Source organism: Capricornis sumatraensis, chromosome 14 (genome assembly GCF_032405125.1).
Source record: "Capricornis sumatraensis isolate serow.1 chromosome 14, serow.2, whole genome shotgun sequence".
Classification (NCBI taxonomy): Eukaryota; Metazoa; Chordata; class Mammalia; order Artiodactyla; family Bovidae; genus Capricornis; species Capricornis sumatraensis.
Genome location: NC_091082.1, coordinates 49,147,033 through 49,156,625, shown reverse-complemented (window position 1 = coordinate 49,156,625; position 9,593 = coordinate 49,147,033). Strand labels below are relative to the sequence as shown.

The 9,593-nt window shown below is 46.8% G+C and overlaps 1 non-coding gene across 1 annotated transcript; it reads left to right on the top strand.

The window, feature by feature from the left end:
* The first annotated feature begins 5,545 nt into the window (after positions 1–5,545).
* LOC138090920 (U5 spliceosomal RNA) lies at positions 5,546–5,661 on the top strand. The gene has a single exon (XR_011145893.1). It is a non-coding gene; the product is annotated as a U5 spliceosomal RNA (small nuclear RNA).
* Positions 5,662–9,593: the final 3,932 nt, after the last annotated feature.

The following is a 9,593-nucleotide window of genomic DNA, read 5'->3' as shown; positions in this document are numbered from 1 at the left end:
CCAGTGACACCAGCAGCAGCAAGGCACCAGTAGCCTCTGGAGGCACCAGCAGTGATAATGATGGCGCTGGATACAGAGGCAGTGGAGGATGGAAAGTGCTGACTCTCAAATATGATCTGAGAGAGTGAAGTGAGTGAAAGTCGCTCAGTCGTGTCTGACTCTTTGCGACCCCATGGACTATACAGGCCATGGAATTCTCCAGGCCAGAATACCGGAGTGGGTAGCCTTTCCCTTCGCCAGGGCATCTTCACAACCCAGGAATCGAACCCAGGTCTCCCGCATTGCGGGCAGATTCTTTACCAGCTGAGCAACCACAGAAGCCCGAGGGAGAGCAGCTAACAAAACTAAAAAAAATCAAATAAAAGTGCTATAGCGCCACCTGCTGCTGCTACTAAGTCGCTTCAGTCGTGTCCGACTCTGTGACCCCATAGACGGCAGCCCACCAGGCTCCCCCATCCCTGGGATTCTCCAAGCAAGAACACTGGAGTGGATTGCCATTTCCTTCTCCAATGCATGAAAGTGAGAAGTGAAAGGGAAGTCGCTCAGTCGTGTCCGACTCTTAGCGACCCCATGGACTGCAGCCCACCAGGCTCCTCCGTCCATGGGATTTTCCAGGCAAGAGTACGGGATTGGGTTGCCATTGCCTTCTCCGATAGCGCCACCTACTGTAAAACAAAAGAAAGAAAGTGAAGTCGCTCAGTCGTGTCCGACTCTTTGCAACCCCTTGGACTGTAGCCTACCAGGCTCCTCCATCCATGGGATTCTCCAGGCAAGAATACTGGAGTGGGTCACCATTTCCTTCTCCAGTAAAACAAAAGAAAGCCCTCTAATTTCTAATCTGTGCAATTGTTAGAGTGCTATTTTTAAAAAAAGCTTTATGGGAGTTCCTTGGCAGTCCAGTGGTTAAGACTACCCTTCCACTGCAGGTGAGAAGTTCAATCCCTGATTGGGGAACTAAAATCCCACCAGTAGTGTGGTGCGGCCGAAAAAGTAAAAAGAAAAGAGAGAGATTGAAATGCTGTAAGAGAACCAAACAGAAATACTGGAGTTGAAGAGCTCAATAAATGAGATAAAGAATGCATTAGAAAGCATCAGAGATGAAGAAAGCGTTGGAAAGCCATTTAAACAGAGCAGACCATATGGAAGGGAGAATTAATGAACTCAAACATAGAAATCTAGAAGCGACACAAGTAGAAGAAAAAGTAGGCCCACCGCAGAGGGGGTGTTGAATAACATCCTCTGAACTGAAGAGGAACTTGGAGACTGAAAAACAGAGCAGGCAACTCCATAAAGTGCAATTATGACGTGTATTGTAGGTAACTGACACCCAGGCAGATTACCTGGAGGCATTTGTAGCTACACTTTGCACCAACAAAAGGGGTACAGGGGGATTAGAAGAGGCCAAAGCTAAAAAGAGAACCATGTCTAAAATAAATAAAAATAAACATCTAAAAATAGAAACATGTCTGCATAGGGAGGACCCAGGAACGATTCCTCCCTCCCCACCCCCACCCCCCCCACCCCACCTCCTCCTCCGCGGGGGATCATGTGATCATTATTCCTTAAGGGCCATTAACCATCTGCATCAGTAAAAGGCATTCTTCCAGCTTCCTATCAGATAAAGACAAGGATTAAAGTTGGTGAGGAGCTTATCTGACCTAGATGCATTCCTGGTGAGTAAGTGAAAGATCAGTCTTGCAGAAATGGGTCTGTGGTTCTATGAATAAGGTGGAGCTGACAAAATGGAGTGACTGTAGTTCAGCCACACAGATAGCCACCAGCCATCTGGAGTGAAGGGGCCAAGGAGGCTGGCCACCAGTAGCATGCTGGCTTTCAGGCTGACAGTAAGAAGGCAAGGCTGCCCCTAGACCAGGGCCAGGGGAGGGAAGGGTTGGCTTTTGCCCTCCAGGAAGCCTGAAGTTGCTCAGAAACTGCCAAAGTATAGCCAAAGTGGTTGGTACTGTGGTACCTGGGCTCCTCCCCACCTTGGAAGCAGCTGCCAGGCCTAGAGTAGGAACATTAGGGTCACCACAGCAACCAAGCCAGAGCTGTGAGGGATTCCTTCAGGGTCTTCCAGGAGCTTAAGCAGCTCAGGAATGATGCTTGAGAAAGGCAAGTTGGGCTCAGGAGCTGTCAGGAGCCAAGGGCACATTGGCAGTGGGGGGGGGGGGGCGGCGGTGCAGGGGGGGCAGGGAGACAGTCCCTGCTGCCATAACCACCTGTTGCTCACAGACTAAGTCTGATTTTCCCCCACCCCAGACATGGTGGGCTCACACCCTCCCAACTCCACCTGACAGAGGGCCTCCATCCTCTGGGCATCAACCTGCCCAGAACCAGAGCGCAGCATTGCCCAGGAGGTCCCAGCAGCAGAGGACCTGCTCTGCTTGGAGGAAGCAGATCACCAAGGCTCAGAGAACAGGCCTGCAGGACCGAGTCCCCAGTGGCCTTTGGCCCAGGCTATTCTTCAGTCCTCAGTTTCAAGATGACAGCCCCCACCAAGGTCACTGGAGAAGCTACGCAGCTGGCCAGAATCCACATCTGACTGGCTCCAGGGATGAACAGGAGGCACCTGAGGATGGAAAACATCACTGAGATGCCCAGGGATGGGCTGCTGGATACTTCAGTGAGGCCAGGGAGCCCCGGAAGAAGGAGAAGCTAACGATTTTATAGTATTTTCCAGGGAGGGCAAGGATGTATGGAAAAGTCAGGAGCCCTCATGAGAGTCAGCAAAGGTCACAGATCCAGGACTATATCCAACGTGATGGCCCTGACCAAGTGACATTTCCTCATCTGCAAATCCCTAATGATGGTAGCATTTATCCCATGAAGTTGTGAGAAGAAAGGAAAGGATATGCGCCATGGGAGCGGCTCAATAAATGGGAGTCTGTAGATTACGATTGAGAGAGGGCAGTGTCATGGTTAGGGGATGGACTCTGGGAGTCTCCTGGATTCACATCCAGCTCTGCTACTTACCACCTGTGGGGTTTCACCACTGTAAGCCGGTTTCCTCATTTGTAAAGTGAGGATGTACTAATGGTACCAAACTCATAGGGTTAGTTTAAGGATTAAAAGAGTTAAAAGAACTCAGAATGATTAACACTCACGTGGTCATCCGAGTGTCGACTCATCCTCTCTTGATCTGAGGGTGGGAAGTTACCAGCAGCAAATTTCTTTTTTTTCCCTAATATTTACTTATTTTACTGAATCGGGTCTTAGGTCGTTGCCCTCAAGATCGTTGCAGCACGCGGGCTTCTCTCTAGCTGTGGCACGTGGATCAGTGGTTGCAGAGCCCCGAGACACGTGAGATCTTCGCTCCACTGACCAGGGATCAAACCCGTGTCTCCCACGTCTCCTGCTGATTCCAGATTTTTAACCACTGGGGAAGTCTCCCAGCAGCAAATTTCTAATACTAGACCCTCCCTCTCTTAAGCCATCTTCTGAGAAATGAAGAGGAATTCTCTTATCTCTGGGTAAACCAAATATAAATAGGAAACGAAACTACTACAGGGTTACAGCATGTACTCCCAAGCCAAGGCAAAGCGGTTTAAATTCCTTGAGGTTTTTGTTCTGCCCGCTCTGTCGGTGTGGGTGATGGAAAGTGAACTGGGTTAGTAGGTGGGAGCTGGGGTGGGCAGGGAGTGGGGAAGCAGTGAAGTGGGAGAAAGCCGCCTTTCCCTGGATGCCCAGGGTCAGAGCCAGACTAAGAGAAGCAAGGGTGGAGCTGCAGAAGAAGCGGCCCCCTCTCCCCTCCCCACAGCGACAGCACAAGGTTCAGGCCAGAGACTTGAACTCTGCAGATTTCCCACCCTTAACCAGGTTTTTTTCCTGATTATAAAAATAACTTGGACTTCCCTGGTGGTCCAGTGGTAAAGAATCCACCTGCCAATGCAGGGGACAGTTCCATCCCTGGTCTGAGATTTCACTTGCCGAGGGGGCAGCTAAGCCATTGGGTTACCACTACTGAGCCTGCACTCTTGTGTTGTGCTGTGCTTAGTCACCTCTGACTCTTTGCAAGCCCATGGACTGTAGTCGGCCAGACTCTTCTGTCCATGGAGATTCTCCAGGCAAGAATACTGGAGTGGGTTGTCATGCCCTCCTTCAGGGGATCTTCCCACCCCAAGGATTGAACTCAGGTCTACCGCATTGCAGGCGGATTCTTTACCATCTGAGCCACCAGGGAGGACCAAACTCTAGAGCCCCAGAGTTGCAACTACTGAGCCCCCATGTGCTGCAAGTACTGAAGCCCCTGAGCCTAAAGCCTGTGTTCTGTAACAAGAGAAGACACCACAGCGAGAAGCCCAAACACTACAAGGAAGGGCAGCCTCCCACTTGCTGCAACTAGGGAAAGCCCGTGAGCAGCAATGAAGATTCAGCGCAGCCAAAAATAAAATAAAATTAATTAAAACAACTCTTACTTATCACCGGAGAAGGCAATGGCAACCCACTCCAGTACTCTTGCCTGGAAAATCCCATGGACGGAGGAGCCTCGTAGGCTGCAGTCCACGGGGGCGCGAAGAGTCTGACAGGACTGAGCGACTTCACTTTCACATTTCACTTTCATGCATTGGAGAAGGAAATGGCAAACCATTCCAGTGCTCTTGCCTGGAGAATCCCAGGGATGGGGGAGCCTGGTGGGCTGCCGTCTATGGGGTCGCACAGAGTCGGACACGACTGAAGCGACTTAGCAGCAGCAGCAGCAGCAGCTTACTTATCGCTGGGAATAAATTGTTTATTATTAACATTTTAATGTTTATTCTCAAGCCATTCATACACACACACATCTTTTTCCTACCTAACTGGAATATACTTTTATATCTTTCTTTTTAACCGAAAAAAAAAGGTAAATATATTCATATATATTCTTTGGAGAAAAACATTTTAGTGGCTTCAGAATGGTGCATTTTATTGACCTACCACAATTTAGTTAATTGCCTATTGCCAGCTGTTCATGTGATTTCAGATTTTACTTTCATTGTATAAAGTACACTTTTTCCCCAGGTATGATTTTCTATATTTGATCATTTGGGTCCATTTTTAAAATACTTTTGCTTGGCAAAAGTGATAAACAGAAAATATTCTATGGACAGAGAAGCCTGGCGGGGTACAATCCACGGGGTCGTAGAATGGAACACGACTGAACGCGCATGCCCCACCCCACCCCCGCTTCACACCTAAAACAGTCTTTTTGTAGCTGAATCAGGCTCACGTCTCTAACCTTCTAAGTCTCGCCTCGGCTCTGCCCTCTGGTGGTGGTCTCTGTCCCGCACCAGAGGAATGAACGATTTAAGGAATTTCCGGAAACAGGGGCGTGACGACTGAGAGTCATATTTGCATACCCACAATGCACTGCACCTAGGACAATTTTTCGATCTAAAAATGGCTATATTCTTCTTTTTCTTTGAACTATTTTCCCCAAGAAGTGAGAATACTTTCATAGGATTGTCTGAGAAAAGAAAGGTGCGAATGGCTCTGTAAGTTAAATAATCACTCTTACTGTGTTAGGAGTAACAGTTACCTGAGCAATGCGTGCCCCCGAACGTCAGGCATACTCTGGTTTCTCTTCAGATCGTATAAATTTTTCGCCTTTTACTAAAGATTTCCGTGGAGAGGAACAATTCTGAGTTTTTACTCAATTTTTTGAGGCCTTGCTTTTGCAAGGCTACTTACAGTGTTAAAAAAAATAGACTGAACTTTTTACTGTTTAGTTTTGGCTATAGATTATGGAATGGAAAATGAGCCAAAAAAATTACGTAGGCAGAATAGTTATGTTATTCAGTCGGTTATGCTTTTCCAGGCATCCCCAGATCGATATAGTACTACTGGTAAGTCGCTTTAGTTGTGTCCGACTCTGTATAGTCACATAAACGGTAACCCACCAAGCTCTGCCGTCCCTGGGATTACTACAGGCAATACACTGGAGTGGGTTGCCATTTCCTTCTCCAATGCATGAAAGAGAAAAGTGAAAGTGAAGTTCTCTCAGTCGTGTCCGACTCCTACCGACCCCATGGACTGCAGCCTACCAGACACTCCTTCGTCCATGAGAGTTTCCCGGCAAGAGTACTGGACAGACAGATGTGGGTGCGTTTAAAATTAAATTTTAAAAACTGTAAACTCATTGCTTTTCCTGTAGTATATTTGTGGGTTTTTAATGATGAGATAGTTTCGTTTGAAAACTGGGAGACGAAATTTTAAACCTATTTGTTTAAATTTAGGCGTCAAAAAAGAATTTTTTGATGGTGCTTATAACAGATTTAACAAAACACGGCAGGAAGTAAGTTTTTTAACCTATCTCATTGGCCAGAACTGAGCTTCCTGTTCACAGCTTAGCTGCAAGGTAGGCTGGGAAACGTAGTCTTTCCCCTAGGCAGCCATGAGATTTGCGCTGGCGGTAATAAACACGCCGGCAAATGCAGGAGACTTAAGAGACACGTGATGGATACTTGGGTCACGAAAATCCCCTGAAGAAGGGCGTGGTAACCCATTCCAGTAGTCTTGCGTGGAGAATCCCATGAACAGAGCAACCTGGTGGGCTACAAGTCCATAGGGTCCCAAAGAGTCCAACATGACCCAATCGGCCTAGCACGCGCACAGGAGAAAGAGAGGGAATGTTCAGTCGCTAAATGGTGTCTGACTCTGTGACACTCTTCCCACTCGACCCCTTCCCCTGCCATGACTGCAGGATGCCAGGGTTCCCTGTCTTTCACTACTGCTGCTGCTAAGTCTCTTCAGTCGTGTCCGACTTTGGGTGACCCCATAGACGGCAGCCCACCAGGCTCCCCCGTCCCTGGGATTCTCCAGGCAAGAACACTGGAGTGGGTTGCCATTTCCTTCTCCAATGCATGAAAGTGAAAAGTGAAAGTGAAGTCGCTCAGTCGTGTTCAACTGTTCGCGACCCCATGGACTGCAGCCTACAAGGTTCCTCTGTCCATGGGATTTTCCAGGCAAGAGTACTGGAGTAGGGTGCCATTGCCTTCTCCATGTCTTTCACTATCTCCCAGGAATTTGCTCAGATTCATGACTCAACTCAGATTGAGTTGGTGGTACTGTTAAACCATGTCGTCCTCTGCTCCCCTTTCTCCTCCTGCCCTCAGTCTTTCCCAGCATCAAGGTGTTTTTCCAGTGAGTCAGCTCTTTGCATCTGGTGGCCGAAATATTGGAGCTTCAGCAACAGTCCTTCCAATGAATATTTAGGGACGATTTCCTCTAGAATTGACTAGTTTGATGCCACTGCAACCCAAGGGACTCTCAAGAGTCTTCACCACCGCAATTTGAAAGCATCAGTTCTTTGGGGATCAGCCTTCTTTATGGTCCAACTCTCACATCCATATATGACTACTGGAAAAACCATAGCTTTGACCAGACAGACCTGTGTTGAAAAGTAATGTCTCTGCTTTTTAATATGCTGTCTAGGTTGGTCATAGCTTTCTTCCAAGGAGCAAGCGTCTTTTAATTTCATGGCTGCAATCACCATCTGCAGTGATTTTGGAGCCCAAGAAAATAGTCTGTCTCTGCTTCTGCTTTCCCCCCTTTTATATGCCATAAAATGATGAGACAGGATGCCACGACCTTAGTTTTTTTAAATGTCGAGTTTTAAGCCAGCTCTTTAACTCTTTCTCCTCTTTCAGTCTCATCAAGAGGCTCTTTAGTTCCTCTACTTTCTGCCATTAGAGTGGTATCATCTTAGAGAGTGAATACTGGAGAAGAAAACCAGCCGTGTCTGCCCCAGTAAAGGAGGGAGAGAATCCATCCCTAAGATCACTCCTTGAGCTCCATTCCTTTGCTTTCCAGGCTCCTCCCTGTGGTCATGTGCAGGGAGCCTCTCTGAGGCTGAAACAGGGTTGTGGGGATTACCCCTTCCCAGGGCCTTTTGATATTCTTTTGTAGAGAACCAGGACACCAAGCACAGGGAGCCTAAGGGAACTGAACACAGTCTAGCCCTGCTCCACTGGGGAGGGTAACTTACTTTCCTCTCCCTTAGACAAACTGCTCCTCTCACAACCAAATCTGTTTAAGTAGAACTAAATGCTGGCGGCCAGTGATTTCTTAGGCTCCGAAGGCTGGGTGTCTACCTAACACGGGGATTTTAACTTCCTTGTTCAACTTTGGCAAAACAGACAAACAAACAAAAAACCCTGTTGTAATGAGCGCTTCTAGCACCCAGATTACATTCTCCAAACACCATTCTCGATTGAAAGCTGTCTCCATGGAGAAATGGCCGTCTGGTTCTTGGGAACCTCTTCAAGATGCTATGTTTCCTGGCTCATGGCTGGAGTCAGCCATGCCCAGACAGATCTAGACAATCAGCTGCTAAGGTGAAAGAGAGAACTAGATATTCTATGCCCCCAGGTGGAAGAGCGTTCTGCTCCCATTAAGTAACCTTGCCAGGAAAAATTGAAGTTGAATCTGATCAAGACTAGATCTGACTACCAATTAACAGAAGAGCAGAGCACAGTGGAGCTTTTCTGCAGCACTGGGGGGTGGAGGGGGGGGTGGATGCAACCAGCAAAGTCCTGGCTGAAAGGAGCTGTTTGGAGCAAACCACCAGATTTCTTCAACGAATAAATTGCGAGAACAGAGAGAGAAGAAAGGGAAGCTTATATGTTAAAAGAGAGTTAAAAGTAACCTGTCTCACTGTGCAGAACTTAATGGGATCCTGGTTAAAACAAACAGTATTTTCAAAATTTATTATATTTGTGAGATATCTTTGTTTTTTAATCTTAGTGGGTCTTTGATGATTTTAAGGAATTATTGGAGGATTTTGGATATGATTATCATATTGTGGTTACGGTTTTTGTTGTAACCTCCTTAGAAGTACATACAGAAATATCTACAGATGAAATGAAATTATTATATCTTGGGTTTGCTTCAAAATTATAGGACTGCAAAAAATGTGCCCCACAAAAATATTATTTATGAAAAAGGTAATGTGAGTGGGAGAGAAGCAGTTGATGGTTGTTGGACTTGATGATGGGCACACAGCTGCTTAGTCACTTCAGTTGTGTCCAACCCTGGGGGAACCTATGGACTGTAGCTTGCCAGGCTCCTCTGTCCATGGTGACTCTCCAGGCAAGAGTACTCGAGTGGGTTGCCATGTCCTTCTCCAAGGGATCTTCCCAACCCAGGGATCGAACCCTGGTCTCCTGCACTGCAGGCAGATTCTTTACCACTGAGCTACCAGGGCACACAGAGTTTCTTTATACTATTAGGTCTACTTATGTGTATGTTAAACATGATTCATAATTTTAAAGGTTTGAATAGATTTTTTAAAACAAATTTGTGATTGGCAACACATGTGCTTCCGTATTAATAGATGAAATACTGAAATCTAGAGGCAAATCTCATGACTACCATAATTTCAAAGTCCATAATGAACATGAACAATATTTCAAGATGCTTGCCACCACTGGGCGTGTCATGAATGTGTCTGTGATTACTGACAATGATGCAAATGCCAAAGTTAATCATGGAAGGAAAGGCTGAATTTCAGTTAGAACTTAGTGAAAATATATTTTTTTCAATCCAGCTTTGCAGATCTCCTGAATGCTATCCCTGGAGCCCATGTTTAGAAGCCCTGATTTACATTCCCTTGTCTC